This window comes from Xenopus tropicalis, chromosome 10 (genome assembly GCF_000004195.4).
Source record: "Xenopus tropicalis strain Nigerian chromosome 10, UCB_Xtro_10.0, whole genome shotgun sequence".
Lineage (NCBI taxonomy): Eukaryota > Metazoa > Chordata > Amphibia > Anura > Pipidae > Xenopus > Xenopus tropicalis.
The window spans coordinates 20,284,631-20,312,159 of record NC_030686.2 but is presented as its reverse complement, the minus strand read 5'-3'; the positions used below and the strand labels follow the sequence as shown (position 1 = coordinate 20,312,159).

The following is a 27,529-nucleotide window of genomic DNA, read 5'->3' as shown; positions in this document are numbered from 1 at the left end:
AATATTTTTTTTTACTGTGAGAGCTGTGAAGTTGTGGAATTCCCTCCCCGAATCAGTTGTGCTGGCTGATACATTATATAGCTTTAAGAAGGGGTTGGATGGCTTCTTAGCAAGTGAGGGAATACAGGGTTATGGGAGATAGCTCTTAGTTGATCCAGGGACTGGTCCAATTGCCATCTTGGAGTCAGGAAGGAATTTTTTCCCCTCTGCGGCAAATTAGAGAGGCTTCAGATGGGGTTTTTTGCCTTCCTCTGGATCAACTAGAAGTTAGGCAGGTTATATATAGGCATTATGGTTGAACGTGATGGACGTACGTCTTTTTTCAACCTAACTTACTATGTTACTATGACATTGGCCAAAGTTTTGTAGATTTATAACTTTTCATCTGGTATGGATGGGGGCTTAAGACCTGTTTTGATAAGTGGATCATTCATACCAATCAGTTTAGAATCAGGACCACCGAAAATCAAGTTTGGCCACCCCTACCTCTTGGTGACTACAGCTCACAGAATATTTTAACAATCATGTATTTTATATATGAATAGTGAAAAGCCACAAGCATTCATGAACCCAGTGTCAGATTGGTCTACAGGGATAGCAGGAAAACATCCGCTGGTTCCAGGTGTCAGTGGGCCCTCCTGCTCACCCTACTATTTGCCTTGTATGCCTATGCCATGGCCATTTACTATTTGCATTTAAGAGAAAGGGAAGGATAGATGATAACAGTTAAGATAAATTATTAAAAGAACAAAATGAATGAAGAGAGAAGATGAAATAGTTTGGAGAGTGGGCCTGTGGTCAAAGGTTTTTGGTGATCCCCTGGCACCCTAGTTCAACACTGCACTAACCCTACCAATCAGTTTAAAATCAGGTCCACTAGCACTGATTTACCTTGTTATCCAGGCTGGACAGGGATGACATTATAGAAGGGCCAAGTTATTGTAGAAATTCTGGAGTCAGATGAAAATCAAGTTTGCCCACCGCCAACTATTGGTGCCTACATCTCACAGAATATTATAACAATCACGGGCTTTATATATGATAGGTGAATATCCACATGTAGTAAATACAAAAAAAAGACAAAGGGTCTTACCCTGAAACCAACACTATGTTTGTGCCCACAAACAGGCTAAAATGTGTAAAGTTGTGCCTGGACACAAAGGGCAGGATGTGTGTGTTATGTCAGGGTGTCCAACTGCAGATTACTTTGTTGCATCCCATTCTTCCTTGATAATATACTCCGCTGTTGTATAAGGGGAAAAGACACACTTTTTCCTATCTGACCTCATTACTACTGTACAGGAAAGAACAGAGAGAGCAAAAGTGATTCCATCAGCAGCACTTACCTAGAATTTAAAATAAAAAAGGAGATATGCCCAGCCCCATGGCTGCATTTCTTGGGCTGACATTAATTTCTCACCAAGCTGCTGAAAGACATTCATGGGTGTTTGATATGCTACATACGTTTAAAGAGAACCCCCCCCCCCCCCCATTTCTGCATCAGAAAATAAAAGAGGCAATCTCCTCCGCCTAAGCTAATAAAGCAGCTGTGTTTAACCATTTCTCTGCCATAGGGACATCAGTTCATTATTTCCTGCTTGTGGGGGGGGGGGTGGTTGTTTATGTCTGTTAAAGAAAACAGTACCTGCTAATTATTAATGTGGCTAGTGCTGAAGCAGATTCCCTAAGCTGGTGGAGGGATTTCCCTGGGAATCTGGTTCCCCCCTCTGTATGATTCAGTGGCCTCCTCCAGCCTAGCTCAGTAAGCAGTAAGCAACTCTCACATCTTGCTCCCTTTTCCTTTTTTTCCTATATTCTTGTGCATTCCCCAAGTCTCCAGCAGGGGAGATCAGGAGAGGGGATAGCAGGCTGGCTCTCTCTGTCTCACACACATTCCCAGTCCCCCTGCCCAGACACAGCTTGGCTGATGACTCTGACAGTGGCTAGAGACTGAGCTTTAGGATGAACTGGGAAGCCGCTGTCTCTGAATGGAAAAGGGGCAGAGTGGGAGGCTGCTGGGCATCTCCAGGACTCTGAGCCGCTGTAGAACCCAAGGAAAGGAAGGTAGGACTGGGTATATGTGGGCAATGACAGGGAGGGAGCTGCATGCTTGTGTGCCAGGGTGTCTGTGCTTATGTGGGGGCACAACATGTGTAGGCAGAAGTGAGGATGTAAAGAGCGCTGGCTGCTGTGTGTCCTGCTTTCACACATGTCAGTAAATGGCAGCACTCTATGCACAGCTCGGTGCCTGTCTGTGCGCTGCCTGTGGGTGGGTGAATCACATCAGGAAAAGTGCATAAAGCAAAAAGGGATTTTGTTTCTCTCTCAGTGCATGCTAACACATGCACTGGGCACACAAAGCTTTGCAGACACACAGACACATAGTAGTCCCCAGCATGTGCCATACTGCTACTAACCCACAAAAATCCCACACACAGTGTATTACACAGCACAGTCCCCAGCATGTGCCTTACTGCTATAATAATCCACAAAATCACACACTCAGTGTATCACACAGCACAGTCCCCAGCATGTGCCACACTGCCACTAACCCACAAAATTGTACACACACTGTATCACACAATATAGCCCTTAGCGTGTACCATACTCTAAATAACCCACAAAATCACACACCCAGTGTATCAAACAGTACAGCCCTCAGCATGTGCCACACTTCTACCAACCCACAAAATTACATGCTCACAATATCACATACTACAGCCCTCACTCAGCATGTGCCATACCACAAACCCAAAAACACAATATTTGACAAACACAATACGCAGAATGTGCCACACTGCCACCAAACCACATACAGCCATCAGCATATGCCACACTGCAACAACACCCCCCGCCCCCCAAATACAACTCACACCAATTTCCTGCATATACTACTAACAAATATTCACAGGGTGTAACACAGCCCTGTCCCCTGCATGTATCACAAACCAATATTTCTAAGGTGTAACACAGCTCTGTCCCCCAGCATGTACCACACTGCTACAAACCACACACAGTTCATGTATATGGTAACAAATACAACACAGCAGTCATGGTATAACAGAGTATTTCATAGCAGCACAGAACACATGGTATCATGGCATCACCAGATCACAATTGTGCATCACAGCAACACAGCTCGCATGGTATCACAGCTCACAGCTCAGTTTTGCAGCAGCTCCAGAATGTTTCCCAGGAACAAAGCTGTATGTGTGTTACTTAAAGCAAAACAACCATGCATCACAAACTTTTTGTCACTGCAACATGATTCACACAACACCCCTACTGTGTGTCAGCAACTCAAGTATATAAAAACAACACAAATGTATATACTGTAACATCAGCACAGCTCTGCATCAAAGGAACCACCACAACATCACAACCATAACTAAGCAAAGTGTAATTATAGTATCACAACTCACCAGGTAGCACACTCTCCACACTGAGTGTTACATGGGCAGCTGTGTATGAGGATTCCAACAGGGTATCACAGCTTCTTTCCACAATATAAGAATCCACTGTTTGTGGCACAGCTATACAGCACTTGGCACTGGGGACACCATTTTCCGAGTAACACAAACCTGCTGCATCATAAGCATTGTAGGGCACTTGAGAGGCCACTTTCCATTTTGGTACTGGGGCAGTAGCCTCATCAAGTACAAAAGCAACCACACTGCTAGTCACAGGGGCAACCTCACTCCAAATATTGCTACATACTGCTACACAGTTACACATCATCACAAAATATGCCTGGCAGTATTTGTCTACATAGCCTGTACCAAAGAAAAACAAATCATAGTATGTATATTGTGGCTTCCAAAGCCGCCCTGTCACAGTAAAGAGTCCATGGCGTGTGTCTGGTGCACTTCTGGTTATTGGTTCAGGAATAGAGCTACAGTTTGGACATCCCTGTTGTAAATCAACTGGATTACCACACCAAATGCCCCTATATGATTCACCATAACTCTGCTTCTCATAATAGAGACCTGTTACTTTTCTGAAACATTTTATTTTTAAGGCCCACACATATTGAAGAATATTAACAATACCTTACACAGATAACCTGGCAGCCACAGGGTCTGATATATATATATATATACAGAAAAGAACAGAGCACACCCTAATAGTAATCAAATGCCCCAGGTGCTTGCAAAAACAATGTATATAACAAGACAATGAGCCACACACGCAGGGACTTTGTTAGAAAACAAATTTTTTTTTTAATGAAAACGATCCAACGTTTCGAGCACCAACTGTGCTCTCCTCAGGGACAAACCCCCTTCCCTGAGGAAGAGCACAGTTGGTGCTCGAAACGTTGGATCGTTTTCATTAAAAAAATGTTTTGTTTTCTAACAAAGTCCCTGCGTGTGCGGCTCATTGTCTTGCTATATATATATATATATATATTAATAAGTTAGTCAGTCACATAAATTATTCCTAATGATTCCTAATAGTGGTAATGTCCTCCATCTTTGCACAAAACGGTATCTGTTTTCACGAAATCTGAGTTGTTTTATGGCCATATAAGTCAGCCTGGAACCTTTACATTTCTGCTTTGTTATGAAAATCACATAGAGGCTGTAAAAAGAGCAAAATGCAGATGGTATATTTACATTTTTTAAGCAATAAGCTACTTTTAATGCACCTTATAAATCAGCACCATAATGCAATGCAACAAATACTGGGGCTTATGACAATCTGTAGCAAACTGTAACTAGACTGTAGCTGCTATCACCACAGCTTGCATGTTGATTTTGTGCTTTGAAGTTGCTCTTGTGTTTGTAAATAAACCCTTATGTGCACACAAGGTTTTTTTTCTCTATGATATTCACACAAGAATTCTAGGCTGAGTTTCTTTCAGGGGGATAAATGGAATTGCTGAGTTATGAAAGGACATGTAGGGAGGCATATATGGAGTAATATAAATGTAACAGTCTTTTATAAGACCTAGTGAATGCTTGTGAGAGTGGACCCTCAAATTAAGTACATGAGTGGGCCCTAGGATGCCAAATCCAAATTAAGTTTTATGGAGGAATAGGGACAATTATACTGACTAATAAGAGAGATTATTGAGAGGTTATATGGAGCTATAAGAAGTATAATAGGGAGGTTATTGGGAGGCTTAACTGGAGTAATAGGAAGAAATATAGGGAGGGTTATATTGAGCCATAGGAGCAATTATAGGGAGGGTTATATGGAACAATAGAAAGGATTTATAGAGGATTATAAGAAGCAATAAAGGGGAGTTATGGGGAGAATAACATGAAGCAATAAAGGGGAGTTATGGGGAGGATTGTATAGGAGGATTATAATAAGCATTAAGTGAAGCTATTAAAAGGTTATGTGGAGCTATAAGAAGACTAATATGAAGGTTATACTGAGAAGTATATGGGGCAACAGGTGGAGCTGTTTTAAGGCATAATTGGAGCAGTAGGAGTTATAGAAAGAGATATATGGAGCAATAGAAGGAGTTATATAAAGGGTTATATGGAGCAATAAGAGGATTTATAGGGAGGGTTATATGGAGCAGTAGGAGGAGTTGTAGAGAGGGTCAAATAAAGCAATAGGAGGAGTTATAGGAAGAGTTATATGGAGCAATAGGAGGAGTTATATGAAAGGTAATATGGAGAAATAGGAGGTGGTGTAGGGAGGGTTATATGGAACAATAGGAGGAGTTATAGGGAGGGTCATATGGAGCAATAGGAGGAGTTATAGGGAGGGTTATATGGAGCAATAGGAGGAGTTATAGGGAGGAGTAAGAGAAGTTATAGGGAGGGTTATATGGAGCAATAAGATGAGTTATAGGGAGGGAACAATATGAAAAGTTTATATGGAGGATTATATAGAGCAATAGCAGGATACATAAATGGAGCACTAGGAGGAGCTATAAGGGAGCAATTATGTGGAGCAATAACAGGACATTTATTATGGGATTATATGGACAAACCAAAGTTTTTGTTGGGGATCATTATGGGAGGCATTTATGCAAGGCAGACATCAGAAACCCCTTCTTTCCTTCATGACACAGTACAGGTACAACTTTTGAGGCCCCCAGTAACTTAATGTACTATTTAATGAATGGCCACTGTATTTGTACTCCATGCAACGCTCTGAGGGCTGCCCTGAATATATGCAGCAATAGAAATAGATCTTAGATGTGTTATATGGAGGACAAAATTATATGGAAATATTGCATGGTGCAATCAGAGGGTTTCCAATGATCATATGGGAAAATACAAGACACTATTTAGAAGGAATGTACTGCACAACTCTCCATGTATTGGGCAAGTTACATAAATGGCAATATAATTGAGTTAAGTTAATTGTTGCATGTTAACATTGTAAATGTTTTTCAATCTTTGAATACATTGACAAAATGGGTTGGGTTGGCAAAATAACCACCATTGTATTTTTAATTAGACAGCCCTCTACTTTTTATATTGTATTTGTCTGATAGTCTAGAAATCTACATTAAGGAGCTTATATAAACTCTGAAAGATTTCTTTAACTTTTTTAAAATTTTATCGCAATTGAGATATTGCAGGCTTTGTCGGGAAGAGCTTTGCCACCTTTGCCCACAGCAATACAATTGGACACATTTCAGATTCTACTTACTGGCGATGATGTGGGTGGGGGTAAGGGAACAGAGTTATTACTATTAATAAGGGTCTGAGCATACTGAGCATGCCCACTGGCAGGACTAGTATTTCTTGGTAGTGGCCATGGCATAGTGCTCAAATATTGCCTTTAAAATGGATCAAAGTTCAAGTTCAGTGATGATAGTTCAGTAGGAATTAATCAGAGGCCCACAAGTTTGCATGTCAGTATTTTGCTGGAAACTATAAATACATAGACATAAAATTCCTGATTACAGAAAAGAAAAAAGGTTTTTAAAAGCAGGCTTTGCATTCATTTTTAAAGGCTCAGTTTTTTGGAACAAAGTGGGCATACCAGTGGTTGCTAGGAAGAGATAAACTTGTCCACGGAACCGCATGACAGCCGCTTTCCAATGGCCATGAAATGGTAGAATGATTGCTTAAAATAACTAACACTTAATGAAGTGTTACTTTGACAAGGCATTCGACTCAACATGGAAAGCCCTAAAGTATTTTATGTTTTCTAAATTAATAATTTAGCATTACACTTTCCCTTGCAGAGAGCCACTAAATCCTCCCACAACCTCTCTTAGTTTATCTTTTTAACTGCTTGGATTGTACACCACCCAAAAAAAAAAGGCCCACAAATGTAAGGCGGTACAAATTAACAGTAGAGTAACAGTAAGGGAGTTAACCATCCCATAAAAGCCAAACAAGTGTTCCCAATTCCAGTGTTTTTCTTTCTCCCTTTCCCTTCTGTTTCGTATGATTACTTCAGTCCTTTTCACTTTTTTCTTTGCTCTAAAAGGAAATAAATAGCCATAGTTACATAGTTACATAGGGTTGAAAAAAGACCAGAGTCCATCAAGTTCAACCCATCCAAGTAAACCCAGCACACACAACCCACACCTACCAATCTACCTGTATACACTCACATAATAAACTATATATACAACCACTAATACTAACTGTAGATATTAGTATCACAATAGCCTTGGATATTCTGATTGTTCAAGAACTCATCCAGACCCCTCTTAAAGGCATTAACAGAATCTGCCATTACCACATCTCTAGGAAGGGCATTCCACAACCTCACTGCCCTCACCGTGAAAAACCACCTATGCTGCTTCAAATGGAAGCTCTGTTCCTCTAATCTATAGGGGTGACCTCTGGTGCATTGATTGTTTTTATGGGAAAAAAGAACATCCCCCATCTGCCTATAATCCCCTCTAATGTACTTGTACAGAGTAATCATGTCCCCTCGCAAGCGCCTCTTTTCCACAGAGAACAACCCCAACCTCGACAGTCTAACCTCATAGTTTAAATCTTCCATCCCCTTAACCAGTTTAGTTGTACGTCTCTGCACTCTCTCCAGCTCATTAATATCCTTCTTAAGGACTGGAGCCCAAAACTGCACTGCATACTCAAGGTGAGGCCTTACCAGGGACCTATAAAGAGGCAAAATTATGTTTTCATAATGTTTTCATAATGCCCTTTTTTTATACAAGACAGCACTTTATTTGCTTTAGTAGCCACAGAATGACACTGCCTGGAATTAGACAACTTGTTATCAACAAAAACCCCTAGATCCTTCTCCATTAAGGAAACCCCAAACACACTACCATTCAGTAGATAGTTCGCGTTTATATTATTTCTACCAAAATGTATAACTTTGCACTTATCAACACTGAACCTCATTTTCCAGTTTGCTGCCCAGTTTTCCAATTTTGTCAAATCGCTCTGCAAAGCGGCCACATCCTGCATGGAACTTATAGTTTTGCATAATTTTGTGTCATCAGCAAAAATAGAAACAGTACTGTCTATGCCCACCTCCAGGTCATTAATAAACAAGTTAAAAAGCAAAGGACCAAGGACTGACCCCTGCGGTACTCATTCATTCATTGATAAGGGATCCTTCATTGAACTGTTTTGCCATCAATATGGATTCATGCAGCTTAGTTACCATTAAATTGAGTTGTTTTCTTATTACAGAGAAAAAGGAAATCTTTTTTAAAAATCAAAATTATTTTAGAATGGAGTCTATGGGAAATGGCTATATTGGAATTATATCTGGAATTCAGAGGTTTCTGGATAATGAGATAATGGAATATTATTCCACATTAAAGTTAACTTTTAGTGTGTTAAAGAATATCCATGTCTAATCAAACAATTGGTCTTCATTATTTATTTTTATAATTTTTTAAATGATCTGCCTTTGCCTTTTTCTAATTCTTTGCAACTTTCAAATAGGGGTCACTGATCCAAGCATCCAAAAAACTATTGTTATAAGCTACAGTTCTATTGTTTTTGCTACTTTTTATAACATATTTCTATTCAGTTCCACTCTGATTTATATACCAGTCTCTCAATCAAACACCTCCCTGGTTGCTAAGGTAATTTGGACCCTAGCAACCAGATAGCTGTTAAAATTCCAAATCGTAGAGCTGCTGAACAAAAAGTTAAATAACCAAAGAACCACAAAGAATAAATAAGAAGACCAATTTCAAATTGTCTCAGAATATTACTCCCTACATGGTACCAGTGAACAACCCCTTTAAGGGCAAGTATAACTCTTTTTGTTCCTGATTTATTTCCATGCAACTAAAAGCCACAGTTTGTGTTTACCTCTTCTACTATACACTGGCGGATGTCACCTGAATTTTGCCTTCTTTCATTTTGTTACCCAGTGAAGCGTGACATGACTGTACTTATTACACAAGTCATTGATTGGATGGTTTGTTAATTAATTTAAGTTAAAGGAAAAGGATATTAAAAGAAAAAAAGTACTAAGGGGGTGGCAACTTATTAGGTGCACAAAATTGCTAGCTTTTTACCTTAAGCCAGTGTGCTACTTCTTTAAAGGTAACAAAGAGGTATAATCACTCAAGGCTCTGTCCTGGGCCCCTTTCTATTTTCCCTCTATACCTCCTCACTTGGCAAACTAATCAATTCTTTTGGCTTTCAGTACCACCTCTATGCTGACGATACTCAAATCTATCTTTCCTCTCCTGATCTCAACCCAGAGCTTCTAACTCGCGTCTCTTCCTGCCTGTCCGCTATCTCCACTTGGATGTCCCAACGTTACCTTAAATTAAACCTCTCTAAGACTGAACTGGTTCTCTTTCCCCCATCCAACGCCCACATTGTTCCTGAGGTATCTATAACGGTTAACAATTCTACCATCACCCCATCTTCCCAGGCCCGGTGCCTTGGGGTTATCCTTGATTCTGCCCTGTCCTTCACTCCTCATATCCAATCACTTATCATGTCACTTTCACCTAAGAAATATTTCCAAAATATGATCATTTATCACCCAAGATGCTGCCAAAATTCTTATTCACTCTCTTATAATATCTCGCCTGGACTACTGTAACTCCCTGTTAATTGGCCTTCCCCTCCAAAGACTGTCCCCTCTCTATTCCATAATGAATACTGCTGCCAGGCTCATACACCTCTCCAACCGCTCCTCCTCTGCTGTGCCACTCTGCCAATCCCTGCACTGGCTTCCCCTACCATCCAGGATAAAATTCAAACTAATGACTCTCACGTTTAAAGCAGTTCATAACTCTGCCCCCCTACATCTCTGGACTCATCTCTAGGTACCATCCAACCCGCTTGTTACGCTCCTCTACTGACCTCAACTCCTCTCTCATTCCCTCCTCACACACTCGCATTCAAGATTTTGCAAGGGCTGCCCCCCTTTTCTGGAATTCGCTCCCACAATCTATCAGACTTTCTCCCAATCTCTCTGCCTTCAAGAGATCTCTAAAAATGCATTTATTTAGAGAAGCTTACCCTAATCTAGTTTAGCACTACCCTGTGCCACACCTCTCACAACTCTGGTCATGCCTATTCCCACACCTTGTGTCTCAACCCTTTCTCCTTGTAGATTGTAAGCTCTTTTGGGCAGGGCTCTCTTCACCTCTTGTATCGGTTATTGATTGCTTTATATGTTACTCTGTATGTCCAATGTATGAAACCCACTTATTGTACAGCACTGCGGAATATGTTGGCGCTTTACAAATAAATGTTAATAATAATAATCACTGGGACTGATAGACACCCCCGCACTGCTTACTTGGATGTTTTGTCAATTAATTTAAGTTAAAGGAAAAGGAAATTAAAAGAAAAAAAGTACTAAGGGGGTGCCAACTTATTAGGTGCACAAAATTGCTAGCTTTTTACCCTAAGCCAGTGTGCTACTTCTTTAAAGGTGACAAAGAGGTATAATCACTGGGACTAATAGGCACCCCCGCACTGCTTACTTGAAACCCCGGGCAGATGCTCATGTTGGTTGAAAACTGTACTAGCCCATGGAACCATGTTGCATCTCTTCTTTTTTCTGGATCTTCACTATGTTCCTCGGTCAGGTATGCATGTGCAGTAGAGTGAAATGTCAAATTACAACTGAAAAAGCTAGCTCTTACTCTACTATACATGAACACTGGCCCGGGCCACAGAGGAGATTGAATAAGTGGAAGAATATTGCAACATGGTACACTACAGAAATACCTTGGCCTGGCCAGTTTCCAGTGAACTGGAGCAGTAGCCCAGGGTCCCAGGTAAGCTTTTATAATCACTGGGGTGGGGGTACCTAACATTTGGCATCACCCAGGAATTCTACATTTACTTCTCCTTTAAACATGTATGTGTGTGTTTTTATAATCACACATAAATCCACTGGTTATTTCCACCGTTGTGTTATCTTCTTTCAAAACATCAACCTAATATGATTTGATTTGGCTTCCACTTGTGTCTGTGCAAGAATTTCCTACAGGTGCCATGAGCACCGGACTTGGCACTGTTGCCTTGTACACAGCTGATCAATTCTAAAGAAGTCATGCTCAGAGAGGCAGAATTTAGCACAAAATTTCCTGTTCTGAGTATCATGAGATTCCCACCAAATCCTCTCTCTCCGGAGACAGATGTGATAAAGATGAGATAATAGTAAGCCAGCTCCACACAATAATGTAAAACAAGCAAGCAGCGGGAAAGGGAGGGTGAGAGACGCACACAAAAAATTTAATTTACCGGATTATATACTATGAAGTGACAGCTGGTTCCTCTGGAGCACCTCATTCTCAGCCCTGTAAATTCTTTTTCCTTCTTCTCTAGGGTTCCATTGTGCTGAACAGCATTATGTGATAAATATCACCTGAACATTAATAGGCAGCCCTAGTTCCAGAAAATACTACAGTAGAGTGGCAGACTTTCATGAGTGCTGTGTCTTTTTTCCTTCTTCGAAACAGGGGTAAAAAATCAGAAGGATTCTTAATAGAAAGGCAATTAAATGAGCCTCACGGAGCACAAAGAAAAAAACATTTTTAACCTGAAGAAACAGAATACAGAATCAGGTGGGACCTACTATCCAGAATGCTTAAACATTAAATAAACCCAATAGGACTGTTTTGCCTCCAATAAAGATTAATTATATGTTAGTTGGGATCAAGTACAAGGTACTGTTTTATTATTACAGGGGAAAAAGGAAATCATTTTTTTTTTAAACTGTAATTATTTGATTAAAATGGAGCCTATGGGAGATGACCTTTCCATAATTCTTAGCTTTCTGGATAATGGGTTTCTGGATAATGGATACCTGTATATTTTAGATTTTTAGGCATTTTAGAAATAATTTTCCTCAGTTCTGGTGCTGTGCTGGGATGTAGAAATTATTGATTAACAAAATTTTTCAGCAGGCATGGATTCGTGGCGAATTTCTGCATTTCGCCATTGGCAGATTATTTCTAGTAACGGGTGAAAAAATTGTCGAAAATTTTTCCCCATTTTGCGAATCTTTGCAAAATGTTGTCAATTTTTTAGTGAAGTGATATGGGACAGATTTACTCATCACTAGTAGAAATCCAACTAATAAAGGTTGAACATAATTCTAGTTCACAAGGTCTCCAGGAATGGGGGGAGAGCTGTAAAGGAGAATTGTCCTTTAGGTTAACCCTTAGTATGTGGCAGCTTTGCAAATGGTCAGTGTGTTTTATATTGACAGTGCTGTGGGTCAGTGACCCCACCAACCAGATTGAGTAGATTTGCTTTATTCAGGGAATCAGGGGTAGGCAGCAGAGATAAGGGGGCCCAGTTCTTCAGGAGTGATTGACCGATTGGGGGGCAAGAGGCTAGAGCCACAGAAGGCAAGCCATGACCGGGTAATATTGTTTTGGGCACAAATAGTTTTTGCAACATACTATTCAATAAATACTACACGGCCCAATTTAGTTTTATTATTATTTGTCTGGTTACTAGGGTAACTAATAACAGTTTAAATGGCAAATGGGAGGGGGGGCAGCAGATCAGAAAAGGCCATAATTATCACAACATATCTATGAAGTTCATTTTTGGGTGAAGATTTTTCTTAATATAAATGCACCCCTCCACCCATAGGGAGACCTCAACATACATTATTTAGTCCCACCCCCAACGGATAAGGCACTTAGAGCAGTAACACTCGTGACCACTGTTCTGGGTCAATTAAGTTTATGGGGGCTTATTTCCAGTAAAAATCCTATTTATCTCCTCAAATGTATTTTTTACTGTAATCTCTATTTTTTTGCTTTTGAGAAAAATGTTGCTGTCTGCGTTAGTATTCTTGTTTTGCAAAGGCACAATGCAGTTGCCACAATATAGTCTGCTCATTATGGTCACACACATGGAAAGCTAACTGCTCACTGTGGCCAAATCGCAAAGGAAACCACACTACTAGATACAAAGGGTGGCCAGATTTGTATGCCTTTGGGCAGATATTGTTGATCATTTTCAGGGTATTTATTTTCTACATTTAAAACAAGATAGTTCTTCTTACAGTAAGTATATTTTCATATATTAAATATTTTCATAATGTATTATCATGTGCTGGTGCTAGGGTGAGGCATTTGAAACAATGAATTGGCCTGCTTTGTTCATCCACTAATTGAGTTGAAAAGATCTAAATGATAAATCGGCAGAGCACACGCATAGCATTACTCCTCTGTATATTAGCATTTTGCACATGTGGGAGCAGCCATCAGATCTTTCCTCAAGCACCACATGCATGTAGCCACCCAGTGAATGGAGATAAGATGATATAGTACTTTATATTATTGCTTCTACTGCTGCAAGCAATATGGCAGCTCCATGGCAGGGAAGGAATGTATTTGTATGGAAAGCTATAACTTTAAGTTTTCAAATATATATCCTGTGTAATACATAATATAAATATAAAGTTTTTCTATAGAAAAAAAGAGAACATTTGTACTCAAAATCTGCATTCACATTTTCCCCATGCTTTCATACATACAAAGGAGGTCTCCTAACCTTGGCTGTGAAGGCGCCAAATGTTGCCCAGCAACAAAGACATTGTTCTTTAATTAATATTTTTTTTGTAATGGCTGCCCAGGGGATTTGACATGCATGGAGGGAGCTATTAGTCATGTTTTTCAGCAGAAATGTCAAGCCCACAGCCTGTTGCATGACCACAAATCCCACAATCCTCAGCCAGCCTTGAAGTAATGTCCCTTAATTACTGACCCCCTTCCCCCTAATCATAAACCATTTTTGCTTGTTGAGGTTCGTTCCATGCTATGTATTTTATGCAGGAGGGCACTTCTCTCCCTTCTCTTTGTATGTAGTAATTTATGAGCATTCAGAAGTACAAGAGTCTCTTCCTGTGATGTGACATTCACTGTCAACGCTGGTTTGTGTTTCACGAGTCACTTTGTCTGCAGATCTCAATAAAACAAGCTTAATAATCCTGATCGGAATAATAAATTGTAAGGAGACTGGATGCAGCAAATGTCTACACAGCTGTGACCAAGTATACATGCTCTTTATTTTGCATAGATAAATGAACAATGTTCATTTCCGCTACTACACATTAGCAAATAATTTTGAGATGGAAACGAATCATGTTTGATTCTCGTCTTTAATTAAATGGATTTTACACCTCAAAATTCACACAGGAACAGAATGCTCGGAGAGTCAGTTTGGAGTTGGTGACCAGTAGATCAGACCCTAAGATGGTTTCCCATTATTATTTCTATGGCTTCAGAAAATCTGTTGTTCATTTAACCTGAACAGTATCTGTATTCTCTGAATGCAGACTGGTCGACCCTCACAAACTTCAGGAAGTCACCTGCATTTATACAAATGGGGCAAGGCCATAACAGGTTGGGCCATAACAGGACATGGTTGAGTTGTGCTGTAGGCTTAAAGTGCAATTAATTTACTAAACATAGAGCTGACATTGATAAAGTCTAGGCATCCCTGTTCCAAGACACCTTGCAACTGGCTTTTAAAGAGGAAATATGGCTTACAAACCAAAATACTGTTAAATTTTATTTGAGCAGTTAGCCAGATCAGCAGGTGAACAACAGCCAGAACAAATTATTACATATAAAAAAAATCACAAAAAGGCTGCATAATTTTTAATTGATGTATATTGCAAAGTTGCTTAATACATCAATTAAGTTAACATACTGTAGTTGTGTTTGGGTGGAACTGCTGTCTGGTTCTTCTTAGCATACCATAGAAATTAAGCAGTGGTTTGAATAATAGATTGGAATATGGATACATAAGGGGGCTTGGACAGAATGATCAGCAGTAAAAATAACTAGAAAGGGACGTTTGAGAACAAACTAAACATGTTGGTTTCAAAAATGAGAAATCACTGAATGAAATCTCATTGGGTGTTGTTGACTCCACCCAATTTTTCTAACCTTGAACCAAAGTTATATAGTAAAAACCAATGTGCAAAGTTTAAGGACCCTGGTTCTAATAGTGTCTAAATGGCAGAAATTTAAATTTTCCCACTGAAAGTCAATGAGTGACATCTGATTGGCAGTTGGTGGCTCCACCCACATTTTCTAACCAGGAACTGCAGTTACCCAGTGACTAACTCTGCAAAGTTTAGGGACCCTATGATTAATAGTTAAAGAACGGCAGCAGTTTAAATTTAAACCTACAAAAGTCAATAGGTGAATTGTGATTGGTGGTTGGTGGGTGTGCCCTCTTTTTCTAGCCTTGAGTTGAAGTCACCCAGTGACAAACTGTAAAGTTTGGGCACCCTGGCATAAATAGTCTGAGAATGACAGCATTTGAATTTAAACTAATGAAATTCAATGGATGAAATCTGATTGGCTGTTAGTGGCCCAACCCACTTTTCCTATTTTTGAACTGCAGTCTCCTAGTAACCAACTCTGCAACGTTTGGACCCAGGCATAAAAATTGTGGGACTCACAGTATTTTACATTTCACCATTGAAAGTAAATCGGTGAAATGTGATTGACTGTTTGTGGCCCACTTTTTTTGAACCGCAAATACCCAGTGACTAACAGTGACTAACCCTGGAATTAATACTTAAATAATGGCATCAGTTTAAATATAAACCAATGAAATGTAATGGGTGTCGGTGGCTCCACCCACTTTTCTTAACCTTTGTCCCCCAGTGGCAAACTGTGAAAAAATTGGGGACACTGGCATTAAATGTGTGAGAACGGCAGCAGTTAAAATTTCCCCACTGAAATCAATTAAAGAAATGTGATTGGCTGTTGGGGCTCCACCCACTTTTCCTAACCTGGAATTATTGTCACCCAGTGACTAACTTTGCAAAGTTTGGGGACCCTGGCGTAAATAGTATAAGACTGGCAACATTTTAAATTTAAACCAAAAAAAAATTCAATAGATGAAATCTGATTGCCTGCTGGTAGCTCCACCCACTTTTTCTAACTTTAAACCGCTGTTACCTGATGACTAACTCTGCAAAGTTTGGGGACCTTAGTATTAATATTTAAAGAATGGCAGCAGTTTAAATTTAAACCAATGAAAGTCTATAGGTGAAATCTGATTGGGTCTTGGTGTTGTACCCCTAAAATTGTAGGAGGAGTAGCATTTAGAAAATGGGAGGGGCGCTAAGAATAAGAAGCGGAAAAATAAGCTGAAGTGGAAAAACAGTAGGTTGGGTTTTTCAAACCAACATAATAATAACAAAGACTATGAAGCCTCATACTGAACCTGCTTTCTGGTTGCCAAATTTTGCTTACCCCTGATCCCCCCAGTGGCGTATCTGATGGCAGGCTGGGGGAAATTTTATATTGCAGTGTTTCTATTTACCATAGAGACACCCATGAGCCTTCCTAGGCACAGCCTTTATACTACATTGCCTTCAGATTAATAGTATTGGCTTCTATCAGTCTGTGGCTGGGTGTGGGTTATACATGTGTTTGGTTTTACATGTGCTTGGTCCTTGTTTCAAAAAAGGAAGATGGGAAATCATACTGTAGACAGAAGTACAGTCTCTCTTATGCCAGTGACTGATTGGGGATCAGAGAGATTTATGGTATTTTATAGGCAAATATGTCCGTAAGCCAGGTGAATATAGGTGAGTATAATTGAGATTGAGGATGTGTCCTGGCAATGACAGTAATGATATCTGGTTTATGATTGTCTAGGGCAATGTGTCTTACTGGGGAGTGGGAAGTCACATATATTATAAATTAGTGTAATGATTATTTTTTTAAAGAATTGGAGAATGTATATCCTACTATATTAGCTTTCATCCCTGTCTATAGGACTCTACTATAAACCATAGATGTGAAGGTCATAAAGTTGCCTTTTTCCTGGGAAAATTTCTATTTCTGATGTCATTCCTTCCAATTAATTACACAGGTTTTCAAGTGCTGATGAGTTTCATAGCAGGTTTGAAAACAGCTGATTTAGTGATTGGGAAGGTGAGAGAGTCTTAGGCTGATGCCACACCAGGTGTATGGCATATATTTTCGGGAAGCTGAAAACCACTTGCCGAAAATATGCGCCATACGCTCCTACCTGTGCCTGCACTGGAATGAATGAAATACACTCAGGTGCAGGCACATGTAGCCGGAATACTCATAAAAACACGAGACTTTGCATTCTCTCGCATTTCTATGTAGATATCGGCTACATGTGCCTGCACCTGAGTGTATTTCATTCATTCCGGTGCAGGCACAGGTAGGGTCATATGGTGCGTATGGCGCATATTTTCGGCAACCGGTTTTCAGCTTGCCGAAAATATATGCCATATGCCTGGTCTGGCATCAGCCTTAAGTGAGTTCATGAGGGTGTCCTGTTAGCATCTAAAAGATTGGTGGCAGTGTTCTGAGCATATATAAATAAGTATTACTGACCGGTTTGGTCATGTAATGTAGATGTTTATCAGAAAGTCAGTTATGTTACAAAACTGGGACTGTTTCTTGCAGTTAGTATAAAATCAGCCCTGGGCACAGACTCCTGTTGGGACCACCTGAAGACTTAGGTCCTTATTGTGCATAAGTAGTACAGTCTTTCTCACTATATAAGTATATGTAAAGCCTATGCTTAGTAAGTTTTGAAGTAGCATTTACAATATATGAGAACTTCCATCTCCCAGGTCATCACTCTAGAGCCTAATTTTTTTGAAAACTGAAGTCTCTATATTGAGCAGATTGGCGTAGCAGCCCCTGTGATCACTGCTTAGCTAGATAACATGGTTATTTGATCCCAGAGTTGATGAGCCCTATCATTACATTTTGCTGATATGGATACATGGGGATAGCTGTGTAAACCCATTCTATAATGACGCTTTTTCATCAAGTGTGATGACCAGAAGTGTTATTACTGTACTGTATCAGTGGCACATCCATGTAGACTTATCCATATTCATGGGCAGTGTTGTTTTTCTATGGTTTTTTAGCCAATTTATTATAATATGTGCACATAGTTTATACAGTACACAGCTTTTTCCTCTTAAATGTATACATATGTATGGCAAAGAGAAGGAAAATTCTATTCACACATTACAGTGTGTTCTTATTATAAATAGGTCTATGTTTGCCTGAAGCCCTACCTTTTAAACATTGTTTTAAGCCAATCACTTGGACCATCCCTTTAAATAAAAGATGTCTAACCTCAAGAAACCAATCACAGAGTTGCTACTTTAAATCAGCTGGATTTATTTTTTGCTTTTTTTGTACACATTTTGGTCAATTTTTTTCTTGTTTATTTCAGTCACTGAGGAGGATGTGAGAGATGAAACACTAAAGAAAAAATATAATTTTTACTTTGTACACATTTTCTCATCAAACACCAAGCAGCAGAAGTCACTGGGGATTGTAGCTAGACTGATGTGGGCTTTTTAGTGCAGCAGATATTGTATGGCATGATTCTATTAAATATTTTACTAACTGCAGATCTGATGTACGGTGCTGCTGGGATTCCCTTCTCCCCAGAGTATCAACTTAAATGTTAACAATCAAGCTAAACCGTCCTCTGGGGAGCTGTTCATTAGTGAACACTGGCCTGATGAGAAGAGCTGCTGTCTGTATGAATTGTTTTCACTAGCACAACTCCCTGAAGCATTTACACTTTCTTCCAAGTTCAGGTTAAGCAGATGTGCATTACCTTGCAAATTCTTGCCTTCCCCAGAATTCTGGCACAGTATTATCTTACATACATACATGTGTAGCTCTATAAGGATCCAAGTAGGGCAACTGGCCTTAGCTTCATTGCAAGTGCCCCTAGTGCAAAGGCAGATAGAGTGTGACCTTTAATGTGTCTTTATTACCTCTTAAAAATTATTGTGCACCACTTCGGCTTTGGCGTGCTTTTTAGTTTTAAACAAATTTACCACAACCTCTTTCTATTATCTTTAACAGCAGGTTCTACTTGTATTGTCTGTGCTACTATTAACTGTCAGAATGATAGACATAGCTATGCAGCAGTTGGATAAGCTAAAAGGAGAGCTATGAATCTTCTTCCAACCTGTCCAATCCCCATGAGACTGAGCCAAGTCAGAAACGCAGAGAGTAAGTAGCAGCACTAAGAATATGAACGAGTCCTGCTTTTAACCCCCGTTTATAATAAACTTTGACCACCACCTAGATCAGGGGGCTCAAACTCAATTTACCTGGGGGCCGCAGGAGGCAAAGTCAGGATGAGGCTGGGCCGCATAAGGGATTTCACAAAAAATTGGCTTACAAGGGATAATGCAAGGCACGGTGGGCGGGAGCTGCTGATTGCGGAAATGACGTTATGCCATCATAACAGTTATTATGGGAAGACGTTCTGTGTGCACAATTAGCTCCTTAGCAGCTAATTGTGCACACAGAACGTCTTCCCATAATAACTGTTATGGCATAACGTCATTTATACTGTACCGAGGGCCGCAAATGACCCACGGGCCGCGAGTTTGAGACCCCTGACCTAGATACTTGCAATGGTGTATTGGGAAGAACAGAAAAGAGAAATAAAATCTAAAAAAGATGGTATTCGGTGGTGGGTAGAATTGAAAAACTGGGAAAAGTAGGTGGAGAAAGGAAAGAAGGTGAAAGCAGAAAACAAAGGGGAGGAATGGTCAGACTAGAAATGAAACATAATGGGCAAAAAGCAGTGAAGAGCAGGAGAAAGGTGATGAAGACAAAGTTAGAGCAGAAAAGAAAGTGAAAGGAGTAAATAGCATATTGAAGAGTATGGTAAGTAAATACATAAAGGAAGAAGACAAAGAAAATTGGAAAGAAGGTGAGGAAGATGCAAATGACTGGAGAAGGGGGGGGGGAGAGGGTGGCTAATCAAAAGAAGATGTGAGAGGAAGGGGAAAAAGGTCAAAAGGAGAAAAGTGCTGATGAAAAAATTAGGTTATATGAAATGAGGAAAAAAGCAAAAAGTAGTGACTGACCGGGCAGTTAATATAGAATCCTTATTGTTAGGGGATAGGGATAATTAAAAAGTTATGTCTTCATGTTTAGTATGGTTTAAAACCCAGTATACAAGAAGGTGCCAGTGAGATCACTGAAGCCTTATGGGTCAAACTTTTAACAGATTGAAAAACGTGGCAGCCGAGTTAGGACACAATACTATTAGTTTGTGCCAGCATGGTTTTATGCGTAACAGATCTTGCCAGACTAATTTAGTCGCCTTTTATGAGGAGGTGAGCAGGAACCTTGATGCGGGAATGGCAGTTGATGTCATCTACTTGGACTTTGCTAAAGCGTTTGATACAGTACCTCACAGAAGGTTAATGATCAAATTAAGGAATATTGGCCTAGAACATAATATTTGTAATTGGATAGAGAACTGGCTGAAGGATAGAGTACAAAGAGTGGTTGTAAATGGAACATTTTCTAATTGGACCAGTGTGGTTAGTGGAGTACCGCAGGGGTCAGTCCTTGGGCCTTTGCTTTTTAACTTGTTTATTAACGACCTGGAGGTGGGCATAGACAGTACTGTTTCTATTTTTGCTGATGACACAAAATTGTGCAAAACTATAAGTTCCATGCAGGATGCTGCCGCTTTGCAGAGCGATTTGACAAAATTAGATAACTGGGCAGCAAACTGGAAAATGAGGTTCAATGTTGATAAGTGCAAAGTTATGCACTTTGGTAGAAATAATATAAACGCAAACTATCTACTTAATGGTAGTGTGTTGGGGGTATCCTTAATGGAGAAGGATCTAGGGGTTTTTGTTGATAACAAGTTGTCTAATGCCAGGCAGTGTCATTCTGTGGCTACTAAAGCAAATAAAGTGCTGTCTTGTATAAAAAAGGGCGTTGACTCAAGGGATGAGAACATAATTTTGCCCCTTTATAGGTCCCTGGTAAGGCCTCACCTTGAGTATGCAGTGCAGTTTTGGGCTCCAGTCCTTAAGAAGGATATTAATGAGCTGGAAAAAGTGCAGAGACGTGCAACTAAACTGGTTAAGGGGATGGAAGATTTAAACTATGAGGTGAGACTGTCGAGGTTGGGGTTGTTTTCTCTGGAAAAGAGGCGCTTGCGAGGGGACATGATTACTCTGTACAAGTACATTAGAGGGGATTATAGGCAGATGGGGGATGTTCTTTTTTCCCATAAAAACAATCAACGCACCAGAGGTCACCCCTTTAGATTAGAGGAAAGGAGTTTCCATTTGAAGCAGCGTAGGTGGTTTTTCACGGTGAGGGCAGTGAGGTTATGGAATGCCCTTCCTAGTGATGTGGTAATGGCAGATTCTGTTAATGCCTTTAAGAGGGGCCTGGATGAGTTCTTGATCAATCAGAATATCCAAGGCTATTGTGATACTAATATCTACAGTTAGTACTAGTGGTTGTATTTATAGTTTATGTATGTGAGTGTATAGATTGGTAGGTGTGGGTTAGGTGTGCTGGGTTTACTTGGATGGGTTGAACTTGATGGACACTGGTCTTTTTTCAACCCTATGTAACTATGTAACTATGTAAGGAGTAAGCTACAAATACCCCCATGTGAGAGAAGAGGAAAGGGCTAAGCTTTCATTGCAAATAGAAAAGGGCAACACTTAATACAGGAAATTAATTACCCAAATTTTGACTGGAGCCATAATACTACCAGCATGCTTAATAAAGGCAAGGTTATAAATTTACTGCATGACAGCTTTATGTAATAGGCTGTTGAGGACTCAGCTAGAAATTATGCTTTATTGAATCTAGAGATCTTTAACTCAGAAAACATTACAAATGCACTTGTAATAGAGCATCTGGGTAATAGTGAGCATAGTATTATCACATTTAATGTTTGTTGCAAAAACAAACTTTCATTGGGTCAACAAAGAATCCAAACTCTAAGATCAATACATGGGTCTTGAGGTTTTAGCTAAAAACACCTAAAATAAGTGAAAAGTAAATGGTATTAAACTATTGCTGTTCTAAATGTATTCATTAAGCAATTATGGGCCGCGCTATGTGACTTAACTCAGATTTAAAGAAAGTATGAAGAGGTAAACATTAGAGGGGATTATAGACAGATAGGGGATGTTCTTTTTTCCCATAAAAACAATCAGCGCACCAGAGGCCATTCCTTTTTATTGGAGGAATGTAACTTTTTATTTGAAGCAGTGTAGGTGGTTTTTCACAGTGAGGGCAGTGAGGATGGGGAATGCCCTTCCTAGTGATATTGTGATTGCAGATTCTGTTAATGCCTTTAAGAGGAACTTGGATGAGTTCTTGAACAATCAGAATATCCAAGGCTATTGTGATACTAAAATCTACAGTTAGTATTAATGTTTGTATATAGGGTTTATGTATGTGAGTGTATAGATAGGTCAGTATAGGTTTGTTTGTGCTGGGTTTACTTGGAAGGGATGAACTTGATGGTGTTTTTTCAACCGTATGTAATAGGGCTGCAGTAGATGTGATCTACTTTGGTTTTGCCAAAGGTTTAATACAGTACCACATACATGTTTGCTTTCTAAACTTGGTGTTGGTACTAATGTTTGTACATGAATAGAAAAGCAGCTAAACGATCATGTACAAAGGGTGGTTGTCAGTGGTTTGTTCTCTATTTTGATAAAGGTTCTTATTGGGGTGCCACAGGGTTCTGTTTTTTGGGTCTACCTTTATTTTTGTTTGTTCATTAATGATTTGTGGTAAGGGCAATGTAGCCAGCAGATCCTTGATGGAATAAGACCTGGGGTTAATTTTGGTTAATAAATGTAGCTGTGGCAAGCAATGGCAGTGATTTATTATTATTATTATTATTAACATTTATTTATAAAGCGCCAACATATTCCTCAGCACTGTACAAGTGGGTTTCATACATTGGGCATACAGAGTTACATATAAAGCAACCAATAACCGATACAAGAGGTGAAGAGGGCCCTGCCCAAAAGAGCTTACAATCTACAAGGAGAAAAGCTTAATAAGACACAAGGTGTGGGAATGGGCAAGATCAGTATTAAGCAATGTGAAAAGTGTGGCACAGGTTATTGCTTTTTAGGTTATGTTAAACTAAATGAAGGTAAGCTTCTGTAAATAAATGTGTTTTTTGAGATCTTTTGAAGGTAGAGAGATTGGGAGAAGGTCTGACAGATTGTGGGAGCAAATTCCAGAGAAGGGGGGCAGCCCTTGCAAAGTCTTGAATGTGAGTGTGTGATGAGGTAATGAGAAAGGAGTTGAGAAGTTGGTCAGTAGAGGAGCATAACAAGCAAGTTAGTTGGTATCTGGATCATAGAGAGTTCAGAGATGTAAGGTGGGGCAGAGTTATGGACTGCTCTGAATGTCTGTCATTAGTTTAAATTTTAGTCTGGATGGTAGCGGAAGCCAGTGCAGGGATTGGCAGAGTGGCATGGCAGAGAAGGAGCGTTTGGAGAGGTGTATGAGCCTGGCAGCAGTATTCATTATGGACTGGATAGAGGACAGTCTCCAATTAGTAGAGAGTTACAGTAGTCCAGGCGAGATATGATAAGAGAGTGAATAAGAATTTTGGCAGCATCTTGGGTGATAAATGATTGTATTTAGGAAATATTTCTTAGGTGAAAGTGACATGATTTGATAAGTGACTGGATATGAGGAGTGAATGACAGGGCAGAATCAAGGATAACCCCAAGGCACCTGGCCTGGGAAGAAGGGGTGATAGTAGAATAGTTAATAGATAGATACCTCTGGAACAATGTGGGTATTAAATGGGGGAAAGAGAACTAATTCTGTCTTAGAGAGGTTTAATTTACAAAATTGACAAACTGGGTAGCAAAATGGAAAATGAGGTTCAATGGTGACAAGTGCAAAGTTATGCACTTTGGAATATATAATATAAATGCTAGTTATATACTAAATGGTAGTGTGTTGGGGGTTTCCTACTTGTTTTGTAGATAACAAATTGTCTAATTCCAGGCAGTGTCATTCTGTGGCTACTAAAGAAAACAAAGTTCTGTCTTGTATATAAAAAGTTATTGACTCAAGGAATAAAAGCATAATTTTGCCTCTTTATAGGCCTCTGGTAAGGCCTCATCTTGAGTATGCAGTGCAGTTTTGGGCTTCAGTCCTTAAGAAGGATATTAATGAGCTGGAGAGAGTGCAGAGACTATGAGGTTAGACTGTCAAGGTTGGGGTTGTTTTCTCTGGAAAAAAGATGCTTGCGAGGGGACATGATTACTCTGTACAAGTACATTAGAGGGGATTATAGGCAGATAGGGGGTGTTCTTTTTTCCCATTATAATCATCATCGCACCAGAGGCCACCCCTGTAGATCAGCGTAGGTGGTTTTTCATGGTAAGGGCAGTGAGGTTGTGCAATGCCCTTCCTAGTGATGTTGTGATGGCAGATTCTGTTAATGGCTTTAAGAGGGGTTTGGATGAGTTTTTGAACAAGCATTGTATCCGAGGCTATTGTGATACCAAAATGTAAAGTTAGTATTGATGTTGGTATATATGGTTTACGTATATAAGTGTATAGATAGGTCAGTTTGTGTTGGCTGGGTTTACTTAGAAGGGTTGAACCTGATAGACTCTGGTCTTTTTTTAACCCTATGTAACTATGAAGTGGAACTGCTATTGCAGCAGATTTTGCATTCATTAACTAAAGACAACCAAACCGGAAGGGTAACATGGCCCAGGAGCTAACACCCACTACCCCCCAAATATCTTGGGTGGACACTCTGGTTAAGGGTTATTTCTACCCCGGTATAAGTTATGTTTTCGGGAAAAGTAGCCTCTAATGTTTTGAAATGGGGGCACGGGGAGGGAAGGGAAGTTGGGTTTACTATAAGTTTTGACAAGTTTTATTCATACCTATGCATACGGGTATATGGTGACAGTACACATGAGAAAATTATAAGAGCTATGCACATAACAAAACTAAGGGAAAGAACGGGTAGGGAAAGGTACCTACGGGACTATGCTCGGCCGTCCCCCCTCTTTAACAATGGCAGGTAACCTAAAACTTATATCCTGGAATGCAAGGGGACTCAATGACCCCATCAAGAGACGCACTGCTTTAACCTATGCCAAAAGGCAAAACCCCGACATCCTCTTTATCCAGGAAAGACACCTTACTGGGTCCGCAATACTGGCTTTTAAAAAGCCTTGGGTGGGATGGAGCTACCACTCCACATACTCAGTTTATACGGGAGGTGTCTCTACACTGATTAAAAAGAGGGTAATATTTATGTTACTAAACCTAAAAACAGACCATAAGGGCAGATATGTCTTTATTCATTGTAATTTTTTTTCTAGAGAATGTATATTGGCTAATGTATACATCCCCCCACCATTTTCGTAAGAGGTGCTGATTGAACTAGCTAAATTTATTTTCCAATACCCTAACGCCACCATTTTAACAGCAGGAGACTTTAATACTACACCTAACCCCATCAAAGATAGATGGAAACGCGATGGTACAAGCGGAATGGGAGATAACCCTAAATTCTACAACTGGCTCCAATCCTTTGACCTCATAGATACATGGAGAATATTCCATCCCTCCGCTCAACAATATTCCTGCTATTCCAAATCCCATTTGAGTCTATCTCGAATAGACTTGATCCTTACCTCCAAAACACTACTGCCAACAATCCAGAGCATAGAATTCCTGCTCAGAGGCATCTCTGATCATGCGCCCTTAGAAATGGTTTGGGGATGGGGGTGTGCGCCAAGCACGAGAGGCTGGCGCCTTAACCCGACCTGGATAACTATAGTGGGGAAAAAGGATGACATAGAATCCACACTACAGGAATACTTTGTAACTAATGCCTCACCCGAAGAGGCACCTTAGCTGGGATGCCTTTAAAGTGTTTGAGGGGTTTATATATATCAGAAATTAACATAATTAAATTCAAAACTAAAACAATAGAAATGCACCTTAAAGCACAAATTACTCAAGCTGAACAGGCAGTACTCGTAAACTCTACTCCCCACACACACCTAAACCTACAAAAGGCACAGGAAGAGTACCAAAAATCCCTAGAAGCCAAAACCAAAAAACAGCACTTATTCCTTAAATACAACATATTTGAACAGGGTGCCAGGACGGGGAAAATGCTTGCACACCTTGCCAAATCCAAAACCCCCCCTCCAATAATGCCATCCATTATGAACACCTCGGGCCAAACTATAGAGGACCCCAGAGCCATCAGCAAGGTATTTGGGACCTTCTATGAACAGCTATATCAAACACAATTAAACATGCAAGAACACCAGCTAAATCACTACCTAGCTCAAATCCAACTACCTACCCTAAAAATGAAACAGAAAGGAATACTGGAGGCAGATATCACAGTAACTGAAATACTAGAGGCCATCACAACACTCTCCAGTGGGAAATCACCAGGGAAGGACGGCCTGCCCATAGAGATATACAAAACATACTCAGACACACTTGCCCGACAGCTGCTACAAGTCTACACAACAGCCCTAATCAGAGGGGAACTACCCCCCTCAATGAGAGAAGCCTCAATAATACTCCTGTCAAAACCGGGAAAAGACCTGCTGGAGTGTGGATCTTATAGACCAATATTGCTTCTAAACTGTGACGACAAAATACTGGCGAAAATACTAGCTAGATGCCTCCAGCAGGTCATAGATAGCCTCATAGGCCCAGATCAAACAAGTTTTATGCCCCACAAGAGTACAGCAATAAACCTGAGGAGACTGTATACCAACCTTGCCATAGAACACGACAACGCGGGACAAAGAGCGAAGCTAGACATCGCCAAGGCCTTTGACACTATAGAATGGCCCTTTTTATGGCGAGTAATGGCAAAAATGGGCTTTGGGCCCCACTACCTGGCCCTTACCAAATTGTTATACTCCAGCCCTTCGACCTCAGTAACCGTCAACGGAATACCTTCCCCACATTTTAGCATCACTCGGGGAACACGGCAGGATGCCCCCTATCCCTGTTCCTGTTTGCTATAGCAATCGAGCCACTAGCAGCTATAATTAGAAGTGACCCAGAGATAGTAGGCTGGAAAATTGGGCCCTTACAGGAGAAGATACAGCTCTGTGCTGATGACTCTCTAATATACCTGGCTGACTGCACAACATCTTTGAACAAACTTCCCACACACTACAGGAGTTCAGGGACCACTCCGGCCTTAGGGAAAACCTCACTAAATGCACTCTATTCTTGGTAGACAAACAAAAGAACAACTCAGAACACAACCAACACTCGTTGATCATAACCCCAGAATTCAAATACCTAGGTATTAAGGTA

At 40.2% G+C, this 27,529-nt stretch overlaps 1 protein-coding gene across 2 annotated transcripts in view; it reads left to right on the top strand.

The window, feature by feature from the left end:
• The first annotated feature begins 1,800 nt into the window (after window positions 1-1,800).
• The window catches only part of cdh22 (cadherin 22), a 143,432-nt gene continuing 117,703 nt past the window's right edge, over window positions 1,801-27,529 (top strand). Inside the window, exon 1 of one of the 2 annotated variants that reach the window (XM_004918631.4) lies at window positions 1,801-2,064. The gene's annotated coding sequence lies outside the window, so the exon portion shown is untranslated. The remainder of the gene's footprint in view (window positions 2,065-27,529) is intronic. The other variant, XM_002932526.5, reaches the window with a different exon arrangement.